Raw genomic sequence first — 17307 nt, forward strand, 5'->3', positions numbered from 1 at the left:
TTTCTTTGCCCTTTTCACGGGAGATGGAGGAAGTTCCTTCTGAAACCTCTGCGATGTTGCTTGTCTAGTTCAATGGAGTAAGATCTTCGGTCACTATTGTGTTAGGATCTTGGAAATCCATAACATCGAAGAAAGAAAAGTAAAAAGGGCGGATAAAGATTTAGTGAAGGTTATGAAAATTACAGAAGAATTGCTCAAGGCCATAACATCGAAGAAAGAATTGATTATTTATTCTAAAATTAATTTTTGGATTAAACACTATATAGCGCATGTATACATGTATTATATGTATTTATATTCTCTCTTTTTTTCTACATAGTGTTGATCTTTTTTTTGGCCAATTTTCCACGTCATTTTCGTTCTGGATTCGCATATCTTTAGAGAAAGATATCTCATTGACCAATTTTGTGAATACGATATGGAACATTTTTTGAAGTTAAAGAAGTATAATTTTAAATAGGGTGGAACACTGTTTTCTATATTTAATTTTCTAACAATCAATTTATATACTTAACTCATCTTGCTTAACCTTTTGAAATCCTAATTGTAATAATAATTTTGTTTGTTTATCGAATGTTTTACTCGATCCAAGCTAGTATCAGTGCCGATCAATTAATTCTTTTTAATAATACTTGCCAATTCAGTACTCATACAAAATAAGCATTACATCTATCAACATAAAATAAAGGAAACAACTTAAAAGACATCATTATACAACCACCAAGTTGAAAGGAACATCTATTAAATTAAAGAAAGCAAAATTTAGTGAAATAAGATGAAATTTTCGACTTTAACATACCAACAAAATTTAGTGAAATAAGATGTTTAGTCTTACAAATTCTTTTATTTTAAATTTATTTATGTATCTATATTTACTCCATCACATACAGTGAAGAAGTATTTTACTTACCCCACCCAGTTAGGTGTTGAAGAAAATAAGTCTTTAAGTTATGTCAATAAAAGGAAGCATCAAATCTAAAAAATCATATCAAGCTTTAATTCACCTCGTTTAGACTTTTAAATCCTTGATGTCACGACTCAAAATACTAATTATGGTATCGTGATAGCATCTAACATTCGCTTGCTAGGCAAATCAATATTAGTATATTGATTAAAGTAGTTTAACAATTAAAGTCACATTAACAATGATAAAAGAGTGAAATCTTATAAAATGTATAATAGCTCTACAACCATCACTGTCTAAAATTATTCCAAGAATTTGGTGCCACAAGTATATTAGCCACTAGAATACTATATATAAAGTCCGGAAAAAAAACCCAATACTATCTAATACAAGAAAATAAAAATAAATATAGGAAGGGGACTCCAAGGTCTGCAAACGCCAAGCAGCACTACCTCAAGTCTCCTGGTAAAGGATCCGAGCAATCACCTCTGAACTCCACTGGGACTAACACTGAGATTTGCACAAGAAATATAGAAGTATAGTATGAGTATAACCAACCCCATGTATTCAGTAAGTATCAAGTCTAACCTCAACGAAGTAGTGACGAGGCTATGACAAGTCACTCACTGTAAACCTGTAAGAGTAATAAGCAGAAAAGCAATAATATTTTAAGGAAACGAATAACTACATAATGAAAGGAATAATAAAGTAGACAATAGAGGGCCCTATAATAACATCACATCACAACCTCATAACACAACGCGGTAATGGAGCATAACAACCAAGAACAACTACTTGACATCCTTTTCGTTGTGGCGCATAACCCGATCCCAATATCAATATCAACACTGTTGTGGCGTACAACCCAATCCAAATATCAATAACAGAATCGTTGCGGCGCGTAATCCGATCCAAATATCAATAATAATACCGTTTCAGCCCACAACCTAATCCAAATATCAATAATAATGCCAAATACGACAAAACTAAAAAGCATAATTGCCAAGGAAATATGTACACTAACAAAGACGGATTAGAGAATTTAATATTCATAAACTAGCCTCACAATATGTGTCAGCAACAGCTTCAACAAGTGGAAGACAAGAATAATCTAAAGATCACGCAATTCGATATAACTTAGCAGAGTGAAACAAGAAATAAGTAAAGGAAATAAGGCAAGTAAAGGCATGAGACAGGTAAAAGCATATATCTAATAACATGTAAGAACATGTAACAAATAAAGGTGTACAATAACTAAAAGTATGAAATAAGCTAGAACACGTAACAATAAAGGACATGTAACAAGTGAGGACACACATATCAAGTAAAACATATATCAAGTATCAGCACCTAACAACTAAAAACATGAAATAAGTATAGATATAGTATAATTAAAAACGTAAAATAAAGTAATACGCCCCGCATGCTTAACCCATGATAATGCATATACACTTGTCATCTTGCATATATGCCGTCCCCACACATAGATCACATAGCAAATAGACCAATCATGTCCTAATTCTCTCAAATCAAGGTTAACCACGATACTTATTCTTTCTGGAATAAGATCAATAATCCAAAACATCTTTCTCTTTGGAACAAGCCTCCAAACCATCCGAATCAAGCCAATTATTGTTCAAATGAAGTCAAAACAAGCTATAAAAACTACCCCTCTTACGAAAAAGATTCTATCGTTAACATAATTAGAAAAGTCAACAAAATGTCAATTCGGGCCCACGTGATTAAAAATCGAAATTAAGACCAAATATCGATTACCCATTCACCCCCGAGTCCAAATACGTGATTTGTTTCGAGATCCGACATCAATTTGAAGCATAAATCTCAATTTTATAAAATCCTTAATTTCTAACCAAATTTCAATTTTTACTCTATGAAAATTTAGATTTGATAGTGAAAATTCATGGAAAAGTAATGACAATTGAATTAAGACAAGTTAAAGTTACTAACCTATGAAGTTGGGAAGAAATTTCTCTCCAAAAATTATCTTTCTGGAGTCTAGGTCTCAAAAATGGTATAAAAAGAGTTAAGTCCCGAAATCTCAATATTTTACCTAGTTACAGATATCGTAAATTGCGAACTCATATTGGCAATTACGATGTCCGCAAAAGCGAAAAACTGATCACATGTCACAAATGCAACTTACCCTTTCGTATTTGCGAAGGCCCATCCCCTCGCAAAAGTGAACCAAGATTCGCAAATGTGAAGTTATCCCTCAGCCCACCAGTGTCACAATACGACCCCTTTCTCACATGTGCAATACCCGACCACCTTGCAAAAGCATGCAAAACTTTGAAAAAACGAAGATGCCAGTTCCTACCCAGCTTCGCAAATGTGAACATTTTCTAGCAAATGAGAGGTTCGCATTTGCGAACATAACCTCGCAAATGCAGGATCTGCATCGCAACAACACCAACAAATACAACAACTATTCCAAATCATTTTGTAACCTATCTGAAACTCATCCGAGCCCCTGGGCTCCAATCTGAGCATTCACACAAGTATATTAACATCATACAAACTTGCTCGCTAGCTCAAATTATAATAAAAACAACATCTAAAATCAAGAATCGATCACTAAAACTCAAGAGTTTTCAAAGTTCAAACTCAATTTTTCAACTTTCTATATAAAGCACCGAAACGATCTCGGGTCACCCGGGACCCTAACTAAACATGCGTACAAGTCCAAAATTACTATATGAATCTACCAGAATTGTCAAAATACTAATCCGAGGTCATTTACTATAAATATTAACCTTGGTCAACTCTAGCAACTTACAAAATTAAAAATCACATTTTTCTCTACAAATTCATATTTAAACTTTTCAAAAATCGACACGGACCATGCACGCAATTCATAAATCATCTAATAGAGCTATGAAAGGTCTAAAAGCACAAAATAGGGAGCTAGTATAAAAAATGACCTATCGGTCATTATATTTTCCCCCTCTAAAAGAAACGTTCATCCTCGAACGGACATTGAAATGTACCTGGACTAGAAAAACGGTGCGGATTTCTACTCCTCATATCGGACTCGGATTCCCAGATAGCCTCCTCAATCGACTAACCTCTCCAACGCACTTTTACAGAAGGAATATCCTCAAATATTAACTTCAGAACCTGTGGTTTAGAATAGCCACCGGCTCTTCCTCATAAGTCAAATTCTCCTCAAGTTGCACCATGTTGTAGTCCAAAACATGTGATCTATCTTTGGTACTTCCGAAGTATGGAAACATAAAATACCGGATGTACCCCCACTAGGCTAGGAGGCAATGCAAGCCTATAAGCAACTTTCCCAACTCTCTACAAGATCTCAAATGTGCCAATAAACCTCGGGCTCTACTTGCCCTTCTTACCAAAACACATCACACCCTTCATAGGCGACACTCGAAGAAGAACCTTTTCACCCTCTATGTAAGCCACATCTTGAACCTTCCTATCAGTATAACTCTTTTGCCTGGACTGTGTTGTACGGAACTGCTCCTGAGTCACTGTTACCTTTTTTAAAGCATCACAAACCAAGTCTGTGCCCAACAATCTATCTTTACCGGGCTCAAACCATCCAATTAGATAAAGAGATAGCCTCTCATATAAGGCCTCACACGGAGCCATCTGGATACTCGACTTATAGTTTTTATTGTAGGAAAACTACGTTAGAGGTAGAAATTGGTCCTACTGACAACCGAAATCAATAGAGCATGCCCTCAAGATATCCTCCAAAATTTGAATGGTCCACTCGGATTGCCCATCCGTCTGAGAGTGAAACACGGTACTCAACTCAACCTGCGTGCCCAACTCACACTGCTTAACTCTCCAAAAATGTGAAGTGATTTGTGTGCCATGGCCTGAAATGGTAGAAAAGGGCACACCGTGCAAGCGAATAATCTCTCTGATGTAAATCTGAGCCAACCGCTTTAAAGAGTAGGAAGTCATTGCCGCAATAAAATGTGCGGACTTAGTCAATCTGTCCACAATGACCAAAACAACATCATACTTCCTCAAGGTCCATAGTAAGCCTACCACAAAGTCTATAGTGATACGCTCCCACTTCTACTGCGGTATCACCAACTTCTGAGTCAAACCACTGGATTTCTGATGTTCTTACTTCACCTATTGATAATTCAAACATTGGGAGAAGTGTCCAATAATTCTTTTTCTTTATCATCCGCCAAAATAATATTGCTTCAAGTCACGCTACATCTCGCAACACCTGGGTGGATAGAATACCGTGAACTATGAGCCTCCTCAAGCATTAACTCTCTCAACCCATCAATATTCAGAAAACACAAATTCGATATTGAAGACGCATAATACCATCATCCCCAATCACAACCTTCTTAGCACTACCCTGATGCACTGTGTCTTCCAACACCAACAAGTGAGGATCATCAAACTGGTGAGCCTTGATGCGCTCCGATGAAAATAACTGCACCACAACAAAAACGAGAACCCTACTAGGCTCTGAAATATCCAAGCTCACTAACCTATTAGCCATGGCCTAACCATCCATAGCCAATGGTCTCTCCACTACCGGTATAACAATCAAGCTACCCATGCCCTTTGGCTTCTTTCTCAAGGCATTAGCCACTATATTGGCCTTCCCTGGATGATACGATATGATGATATCATAGTCTTTCAATAATTTCAACCATCTTTGATGCCTCAAATTTAGATCCTTTTACTTGAATAGGTGCTTGACACTCTGATGATCGGTGTAGACCTTGCATGGCATGCCGTATAAGTAATGCCTCCAAATCTTGAGCGCATGCACAATGGCTGCTAACTCCAAATAATGCGTAGTTCTTGTAATGACCCAATCGGTTTAGCATTCCGTTCGATGGATTAAGGTCTTGAGAAGCTTCATACTACGTATTAGGACTTGCATGTAGGGTCCGTTTCGGTTTTTGGGAGATTCGAGATTGATTTGGAAGAATGATTCTTGATTTAGAAGCTTAAGTGGTAAGAGTTGATCAGAGTTTGACTTTTATATAGATGACTCTGGAATGGTGTTTTAATGATTCCAATAGCTTCGTATCATTTTTTCGACTTAGGCAATCCAGGTTTGGATTTGGAGGTCCGTAGATTGATTTGATGCATTTTGGCAAAAGTTGAAAAGTTGAAGGTTAAGAGGTTGGATCGGGAGTTGACCTTGTGGATATCAAGTTCGGATTGTGATTCTGGGAGTTGATATAGATCCGTTGTGTCATTTGGGACTTGCATGCAAAATGTGAGGTCATTTCGAGTTGATTTGATATGATTCAACGCAAGTTGTAGAAATTAAAAGGTTATTAGTTCGATATGCTTGAATTGTGGTGTGATTCATAGCTTTGATGTTATTTAATGTGATTTGAGGCTTAGATCAGGTCCGCGTTATGTTATGGGATTGGTAGGTAAATTCGGACGGGGTCCCGGGGGCTTCGGGTGTGTTTCGGCTGAGTTTCGGGTCATTTCCACGTTGCTAAGGAGATCTGATCTAGTGTTTCTCATCTGCACAGGTGGGAGAGCAGGTGCGGCCGTGCTTCTGCGTGATTTTTGTTACATTTGGCATTTTTGTACGTTAAAGTTTCGTCGTAAGTTAATCGACGTAGACTCAGGGATGAGATTATTTTTGAGGTTATAAGCATTTATGCTATTTATAACAGGCGATAAGTGATGTGAAGGTTAATGGGTAAACGAATCAAAGAAAATGAGTTTCGTTAAAGGTTGTCAATTTGGGATAAAATACGGTCCGAGCTATAATACCCGGTATTTATGGACTAATGCCATACAAGATACTACATGACCATGAGAGCGGGGTACATAAAGTGTGTTAAAACTGAGTAGTATTTTAAGTAATTTGAGATCATTCTTAATTATGTGGATAATTGGGTAATTATTAATTTTTAGTGGGAGATTAACTAATTAATTAAGCATCTTTGGAAAAGGCTTATGGACCTCAACATCGTAGCCAAGGAGATCTTGATCAAATGCCCAAGTAATGACTCTTAATACATGTAAACGGTGGCACCTTTTAGGAGATTTTTGGTGGCTAAGTCATTCTAAGTGGGGCCCACACCCAAAGATTAAAGAGAACCTCTCTAATTCATAAAATAAAGATGCTCACATCTACTAAGTCACGGATAAAGTTTCAGCAAGAAAGTTCTTACGAGATTACCACATAATAGCAACGTGATTTGCTACAAAATTCATACAAGACTACTTAGCAACGTGAGAATTTGCGATTCTAAGGGAGTACGGTGCAATCTTTCTCAAGAATAACATACGGAAGTTTCCCTACTACGATCTTGCCGTTACGTGTTTTGTCGCGATTGTCGTGTATTTGAGGGATTGTCAAGAGAACCGACTCAAGTATGTTAAGGCCATCCCTTCTTTCTTTTGGAATGATTCATACGATACGAACAAAACAAGCAAACGCACAACTTTCATAAATACCTCTATTTATAGAAGTACTAGGGGTGCCTATGTTCTTGATTCTCAATGTGGATTATTATTATATCTTCTATTCATGCGTCTCAGAAAAATACATAGTTGATAAAGTTTATCCGAAAGGCATATTAATCCTATAACATTCCGAGAAATCTTATTAACGCATTTCTTATGCATTTCATTCATTTATACATGTACATTAACCCATGACCAGATGGCGTTATATACGCGTATATTATATGTATATGGGATATGGGAAAAGGTTACGGCGTTATATACGCACCACCACCTGATCAGCTGGTATATGTTGATGATATTGCCCACAGTGGCCGAGATGATATGATGGGATACCCTTAGAGGCTTGATGATGTTATATACACCTATACCTATGCATGATACGACATTTATATGCACATGCATGACTTTATAAATATTTTAGGATTCACAAAGTTATTTAGACTTACATGTGGATTCCTTTACTCCATGTTTAATTTATGTCTTTTACGGAACGATTTTCATGCCTTACATACTCGGTACATTATTCGTACGGATGTCCGTTTTGCCTGGGGATGTGGCGTTTCACGCCCGCAGGTGCAAGTAGACAAGTTGATGGTCCCCCTCTTTAGCATCCTTGATCAGCGAGAGTTGGTGTGATCTACTTGATCCGGAGTTGCTATTAGTTTTGGTACGCTATTTTTATATGTAGATATGGGTATGACGGGGCCCAGTCCCATCCTTTATACGGTTGTACACTCTATTAGAGGTATGTAGATAATCATGTATAGTTGAATAGTATATGGCCTTGTCGGCTTCTAGTTTTGGATATATAGTTGTCTATAGCAGCCTTGTCGGCTCGCCCTACCGTATTCCGCATATATGTATATGTATATATGTCTTTGCGACATGTTTTTCCTCACGTATGTTATTCACGTGATTCGATAGTTTGTTGACAGATGTTATTCATGACCTACCCTTAATTCATGTTTATATCTTGACGCATGCTTAGGGGTGTTCGACAGGTAAGACTCGAGAACTCGTCATAGCCCATCGATTTGGGTCGTGACAAAAGTGGTATCGGAGCAGTTTTGTCTTAGGGTTATCTACAGACCGTGTCTAGTAGAGTCTTGTTTATGAGTGTGTTGTGCACCATATTTCTAAGGGGGGAAGGATGGTACATTTCGTATTTTTGTAAGTTAAAGTTTCGTCGTAAGTTAATCGACGTAGACTCGGGGATGAGATTATTTTTGAGGTTATAAGCATTTATGTTATTTATAACAGGCGATAAGTAAGCGACGTGAAGGTTAAAGGGTAAACGAATCAAAGAAAATGAGTTTCGTTGAAGGTTGTCAATTTGGGATAAAATCGAGCTCTACAACTCAAAATATGGTAAAATATCCAAACCCTCAGACTATATACTTGCTGCCAGGGATTCCACATTTGCGGACCAAGAACGCACCTGAGCCCTCATCTGTGAGAAATTATTCGCATATGAGACAACAACTTACTTGGCAAGGATCCACATCTGCGTAAAAGTTGTCACACCTGCGACAACGCAAAAGCACATAAATTATCACGGAATCGGAAAATCATCCTGAGCCTCAAACACGCATCTGTGACCCAGTCTCCGCAGATGCGACATCGTACCTACCGTCACCTACTCACTTAAGAAGAAAGCCTGACCATGCATAATCTCACAAAAGTGACAAATATCACGTAGAAGCGAGGCTGCACCTGCGCTCCCACTTGCGCAGATGCGAAACACCAGAACCAGACCTCCTTAGCAAAATGGAAATGACCCGAAACTCGTCTGAAACACACCCGAGGACTCCGGGACCCCGTACGAACATACCAACAAATCTTATAACATAAACCAGACCTACTCAACACCTTAAATCACATCAAAATAATGAATCGCACCTCAATTCAAGCCTAACAAACTAATGAACTTCTAACTTCTACAACTCGCGCTGAATCATATCAAATCAATCCGGAATGACCTCAAATTTTGCACGCAAGTCCCAAATGACACAACGGAGCTATACCAACTACCGGAATCATAACCTGAACTCGATACCAACAAGATAAACTCTCGGTCAAACCTCGGAACCTTCCAAACCTTCAATTTTTCAACTTTCGCCAAAAAGCATCAAATTAACCTACGGACATCCAAATCCAAATCCGGACATACGCCTAAATCCAAAATCACCATACGGAGCTATTGGAATCATCAAAACACCATTTCAGATTCATCTATACAAAAGTTAAACTCTGGTCAACTTTTATCGCTTAAGCTTCTAAATCAAGAATCATTCTTCCAAATCAATCCCGAATCACCCGAAAACTGAAACCGACCCTACACGCAAGTCATAATACATCTTATGAATCTTCTCAAGACCTAAAGCCGCTGAACAAATGATAAATCAAAAAATAGTAGGTAGGGTCATTACATTTCTTCTCATGGACCTTCAACTGACGTGACGCATAGGCAATTATCCTACCATCCTCCATCAATACCGCACCAAGCCCAATATGCGATGCATTACAATAAACAGTGTAAGACCTTAAACCTGTGTGCAACACCAACACTGAGTTATAGTCAAGGCATAGTTGAAATTCTAAAAGTTATTCTCACACTCGTCAGACCATCTGAAAAGAGCATCCTTCTAAGTCAACTTGGTTAGTGGTGCTGTGATGGATGAAAACCCCTCCACAAAACGGTGATAGTAGCTCGCCAAATCCAAGAGCTCTGAATCTCTGTAGCTGAAGTAGGTCTATGCCAGTACTAAATTGCCTCAATATTTTTAGGATCCACTTTGATACCATTAAAAGACACAACATGACCCAGAAAGGCAACTAAAACCAACCAAAACTCACACTTCAAAAATATGGCATATAGTTGACGATCCTTCAAAATCTGGAGTACAATATATAGGCATTGCTCATGCTCCTATCTACTATGAGAGTAAACAAGAATATAATCAACGTAGACAATCACAAAGTAATCAAAATAAGGCTTGAACACTCGGTTCATCAAATCCATGAAAGTTGCTGGAGCATTAGTCAAGCGGAATGACATCACCAAGAACTCGTAATGACCATATCGAATCCCAAAATATGTCTTAGGGACATCTGGTGCCCTAATCATTACCTAATGTTAGCCATATCTCAAATCAATCTTGAAAAATACCTAAGCACCCTAAAGTTGGTCAAATAAATTATCAATCCTAGGCAACAAATACTTATTATTGATAGTAACCTTGTTCAGCTGCTGATATCAACACACATCCTCATTGATCTGTCATTTTTCTTAACAAATAACACTGGCACACTCCAAGGTGAAACACTCAGTCTAATGAATCTTTTGTCAAGTAATTCCTCTAACTAATCCTTCAATTCCTTTAACTCGGTTGGATCCATACGGTGTGGTGGGATAGAAATCGGCTGAGTGCCCGGAACCAAATCTATGAAAAAGTCGATATTCTTATCGGGTGGCATAGCCGACAAATCTGTAGGAAATATATCGGGAAACTCTCTCACAACCGATACTGGATCCATAGTGGGAACCTTTGCACTAGAATCCCAGATTTAAGCCAAATATGCTAAACACCCCTTCCCAACCATACGACGAGCCTTCAAATATGAAACCACCCTGCTAGTGGAATGATTGGGGGTCCCTTTCCACTCTAATCTAGGAAACCTTGGCATGGATAATGTCACAGTCTTGGCATGATAATCCAAGATAACGTGATGCGGGGACAACCAATTCATACCAAGAATGACCTCAAAATCTACCATATTCAGCAACAACAGATCAACTATAGTATCAAAACCATTAATAGTAACAACACAAGAAAGCTTCACCGGATCAACCACTATGAAATATCCAGACGGCATAGATACAAAAATAGGAACATCGAGAGAATCACGAGGCATACTCAAGTGCAAAGAAAACGATGAAGACACATAAGAATATGTAGAACCCGAATCAAACAATATGGAAGCATCTTTATGGCAGATTGAGATAATACATATAATAACAATGTTGGACGAATCTGTCTCGGGCCTACCCGAAAATGTATAACAATGAGGTTGAGCCCTACCAATATTTTCTCCACCTCTCGGACGACATCTCACCGATTATCCTTCGCCTCTAACTATTTTCCCTGAACCTCTGGCTACCTGACCCTCCCCCCCCCCCAGCTGGCTGAGCGGGTGATAAAGCAACCGGTGACAGAACCATGGCATGAGTACCCTACTATGGCATGCTGCCCTACAATATAGGAAAGTACCTCCTGATATGACCTGCATCTCCACACAAAACCATAATTTTTACTCTATGAAATCTTAGATTTGATAGTGTAAATTCATGAAAAAGTAATAAAAATTGAATAAAAATAAGTTAAAATTACTAACCTACGAAGTTGGGAAGAAATTGCTCTTCAGCAATTGCCTTTATGGAGTCTAGGTCTCAAAAATAGTATAAAATGACCTAAGTCCCGAAATCCCAACCTTTTGCTGAGCTGCAGATATCGCAATTGTGAACTCTTGTTCACAATTTCAATATATGTAAAGTGAACCACTAATCGCAAGTGCGATTAGTGTTTGAGCCCCTCAGATGTTGCAAATGCAACTTACCCTTTGCATTTACAAGGCTCATACCCTCGGAAAAGGGAACCAAGCTTAGCAAATGCGAAGTTGTCCCTCAACCCACCAGTGTCGCAATTGCGTCCCTTTTCTCGCATTTGCGATACCCGGCCACCTTGCAAAAGCAAGAAACACTTTGCAAAATCGAAGTTGCCCAGTTCCTCCCTAGCATCGCAAATGTGAGGCTCGCAAATGCAAGGCCCAACAACACCAGAATACAAAAAAGCTATTCAAATCAGTTTGTAACCTATCTGAAACTCACCTGAGCCCATCGGGCTCCAATCCTAACATGCACACAAGTATGTTAACATCATACAAACTCACTCGCAAGCTCAAATCATCAAAATAACATCTAAAATCAAGAATCGATCACCAAAACTCAAGAGTTTTTTCAAATTTCTAGCTTTTTACATAAAGCACCGAAACGGCCTTGGATCACCTGAGACCCCAACTAAACGTGCGTACAAGTCCAAAATCATCATACGAACCGGAATCCTCAAAACAATTATTCGAGGTCGTTTACTATAACTGTTGACCCCGATCAACTCAACCCACTTTTAAAGTTAAAAATCACATTTTCTGTAAAAATTCACATTTAAACTTTTCGAAAATATACACGGACCACGCATTCAAGTCATAAATCTTCCAATAAATCTGTAAATATTCTCGAAACACAAAATGGGAAGCTAATACACTAAACTACCTATCGAGTGTTTGACTGTGATTATTATTTTAAATTAATCCCTAAAATAAAAAAGAAATTATTTCCATGAAAGTCTTCATATCCAATATGCACCGGAAATATCACATATTCATCTTAATATTGGTTAATCATCCTAGGTTGAAACAGAGCAGAGAACAGACCAACCAAATATCAACATATCACCTATGTTGGCGTAAAAATTTCATGGGATGCCCTATTTGGTCACTATCATTTAACTTGTTCCTACTTTCTTAAATAAGTTTAACTGATACCTAATTTTTGGTCAGGCACATTTTTCTTTTATTTTTCGCTACTGGTTTCTTCTTCTATGTATTAATGTTCCATTTATCCGAGAGCTTCGTTGTTGCTTTCTTCTTATTTGTACTCATGTCCCACATATTCTAGAGCCGTCTGGTTTCTTCTCTACTTCTTAGTTGCAAAATACCATTGTAGGTTGTGCTTAGGGTTTCTTCTTATTATTATTAGTTGCAAACTAAGTTTATCGGATATGTTATTGTTTTGACAATTTGAAGATTGTGATTTATTCTTTATGGTATTTGAAAGTTATGTTATAAATTTAAGCTTGGAGTAAATTTGGGCGTTGAATCATGTATTGGATTGTTGAAATTCGAACAACAAGGTTATATTTCTAAATTCAATATTTGATTTCTGAAGTTGCGTTGAAGAAATAGAACTACTTAAGATTCGAATTTTCTGAAGTTACATTAGACAGATAAAAGAACTTAGAATCTGATTTCTGAAGTGCATTGAATAGAGAGAACTACTTAAGATTCGATTTTTCTGAAGTTGCATTGGAAAGATAGAAGAACTTCTGATTCGATTCTGAAGTTGCGCTGAAGATATAAAACAACATAAGATTTGATTTTCTGAAGTTGCATTGGAAAGATAGAAAAATTTTCAGATTCGGTTCTAATTTGCATTAAGGAGATAAAAGAACTTCTGATCCCGCTGAATAAAGTTTATAAATTGTTATGCAATACAGGTATAACTTCAATAATCACCCTAGAAGTGGGTATCTGTGAACTTCTTCTCCTGCATGGGGATCTAGAATTTAAATTGTATGGGTCTAAATTCTATAACAATTATTTCAAGTGTTAATAATTAAATTTTAAATTTAAATTTTGTACACATTTAATGAATTTATAGTATAAATATTATATTTAGGATAAATCTACTAAGTTCGACCGAAACCATAAAGTATCTTCTAGCTATAGCCCTCATGGATGCGCTTTTTACAAAAGGTTAAGTGAAAGAAAAATTTTGTCCACCAATTTTTCTCATTATTTTTTTCGTCCCTCAACAATTATGAGTTATGACTAGGAGCAAAATAGATTTAAAAATTATTTATCTATTCACTAAAATATGAGTTGGATAATTACCTATTTAAAAATGAACTAAATACATTCATATTGTCCACTTAAAAATAAATATTTGATGGATAACCAATTGTTTTACTTTGGAAATAATGCATAACTACTATATGACCCACACCTATGGATAACCAATAGGTTCTACACACCCCTATTTTAATCCACAATTCTCACATTCCCATATCATGCCAGCTTATCTCTAGATTTTGTTCTTTTTCATCCTTTTTCTTTTTTCTTTCTCCTTTTTTATTTTTTTTTCCTTTTTTATTTGGTTTAATTTTTTCCCAAAATATTTTTGCATTAGGGCATGTTTGGTATGAAAGAAAAATATTTATTGATTTTTTCATCTTTGGTTGGTTAAATATTTTTTAAAAACTACTTTTCTTATCAACTCATTTTTCTCAAATTGTAGGAATATGATTTTCCTACCGAGAGAAGGGAAAACTACTTATTTTATTCATATGTGATGCACAATAATGTGAGATAGTGGATAATAATACATGAATTATTTTTCATGTATTGCTAATAAATAAATTCTTATTATCATTCTTTTCTATTTAAATAATAGTATATTGATTCTGACTTAATGTCATGACCCAAAACTCAACTAATCGTGATGGTACCTAACCCTACCCGCTAGGTGAGCCAATTAAGAATAACACATTCAAAATGAGATTAACAAAAAATAAATGATGAAATAACTGAACTTTTATACAACAATCCAAGGACGGGTAGTACAAGTCATGAGCCACTAAGACATAGAATGTACATGAATAGAATTCGAATCTAAAGCTACCAAGGACAAGTGATAACCATAACTAGAACGTGGGTACATCTTTAATGCCAGCTCCCGCCATACACAGCGGCATCAACTCCAAGATTTGCACGCAAGGTGCAGAAGTGTAGTATGAGTACAACCGACCCCATGTACTCAATAAGTATCCTAACTAACCTCGGCGTGATAAAACAAGCAATAACTATAAATAATACTCAACACTTGTACAATTCATAAGTTCAACAACTATAGAAGAGATATATGATCAAATCAAAAACAATCTCAGGTAAAACTACCCCGATGCTCAAATTTCTTTGTTTTAAAGTGTTTTGCTCAGTCAACAATGCAACATATAAGGAAGATATGCAAGTAAATCAGGTAAACAGACAAGGAAATTGAAAGTAAATATGAAATGTAATAACCAAATATCAGCTCGTGGCAGCACGTAACCCGATCCAAATAATAGTAACCAGCTCTCCCAAAGCTCACATCAACCAGAAACCCATCATTTTCTCACAATTCGCGTGTACACCATCAAGAGAGAAACATGAAAGGATGACCGTAGGGGGATGGATCCTTATCCACACGCAAGCATTGCCAATTCAACGTGCTACCAGCCGGCGTGGTCACAAGCTCAATATCATAATCCGCTCGGCGTGGTCACATGCTCAATATAACGGATTCGCCCGGCGTGGTCACAGGCTATATCACAATCTTCCCGGCGTGGTCACAAGCATAATAACATAATCTGGCTGGCATGGTCAATGGCATAACAACACAATCTACCCGGCATGGTCACAGACATAACAACATAATCCGTTCGATGTGGTCATATATATAACAGTACAATCCGCCCAGGGTGGTCACATGCATAACAATACAATCTGTCTGGCGTGGTCACAGGAATACAGTCCAAATCATATCATGCAGAAGCAAATATAAAAGAATACATGTATATGATGAATAAATATCAAATTTCATGCTCCTGGACTGGTATAAAAACATGCTAAAGTGTAGGCATGTGCAAAGTGTGCTATCATAGCTCAAATCGGCAATTTCATCACAAAAATAGCAATTACCAAGTTTATTCAGGGAATTAACTTCTTCAACCTCAAACATGGCTCAAATAGTTCACAACAATGTTACCAATATGAGAAACATTATAGCTTAACATTTAACAGTCAATTCTAAGCATATCATAGCCTAAACACAACCTTGAGCATGGATAAGTACCCCGATGTTCGCACATGGGCTTAAACCCCACACATACGCGCACCCACAATACGTAGATATCACAAATAAATCAGGCAACTAGTGCTTCAAGCAAATTTTTATAAGATACTTATCTCAAACAAGAAAAAATAAATACCGAGAAAGCCAAATAACACTCTAGAAATACCATCCCGCATGTATCAACCTCCGAATGGCTCGAAACTAGCCAAAAGAAACTCAAAACATCAAATAATGCCAAAGGAAACCAACCCAAATGATAAAGGTCAAATCTTTAATCAATTACTCAAAGTCAACCAAAAGGTCACACCCGCACCTCGAAACCCAACAAATCTTACAAATTCTGATAACCTACTGAATTACGAGTCCAACCATACAATTTTACTCAAATCCGACTTCGAATCAATGTCCAAAACGCAAAAACTAACTTTAGGAAAGTTTAAACAAAACCCCGCAATTTCTCTTTAAAATACATAATCCAAATGCACAAATCGAAGATAGATTCATGAGGTATAATAAAAACCTAGTTGAAAATACTTACCCCAATCCATGTAGTGAAAATCCTCTCCAAAATCATCAAAAGTCGAGCTCTAAATCCCAAATTGTGATAAAATGAACCAATCCTTGAATATAAATACAATCTGCCCAGCATTTTTAAACTTGCGAACTTCCATCCACTTCTGCGGCGTCGCTTTTGTGACCCATATACTGCTTCTACGGACTCCACTAACAAGCCAAAATCTCACACCTGCGGACAGTTGTCCGCTTCTACGCAACTACAGGTGTGAGCCCAAACCCCGCTTCTGCGCTCCAGCCTGCTGCTGCGCCCAAGGCCATCACTTCTGCGCGGCCGCAGATGTGCCCAATGTTCCGCATCTGCGAATTCTCCAAGCTCAGTCCCATTTAGCAGGTGCGACCAAAATTCCGCATAAGCGGTACCGCACCTACGGCCAAAACCATGCAAGTGCGAGGCACCAGCACCAGAACTGCTCAAAGTGATCAAAATCATCTGAAACTTACCGGAATCACATCCGGGGCCTCGTCCAAACATACCGACAAGTTTCAAAACACAAGACGGGACTACTCGTAGCCTCGAATAACACATAACAACATCAAAACTACGGATCTCACCTCAAATCAAACTTTCAAACTTTCAACTTCTAAAACATGTGCTGAACAATATCAAATCAACTCGAAATAACCTCAAATCTTGCAC

Source organism: Nicotiana tabacum, chromosome 21, assembly GCF_000715075.1.
Source record: "Nicotiana tabacum cultivar K326 chromosome 21, ASM71507v2, whole genome shotgun sequence".
NCBI lineage: Eukaryota > Viridiplantae > Streptophyta > Magnoliopsida > Solanales > Solanaceae > Nicotiana > Nicotiana tabacum.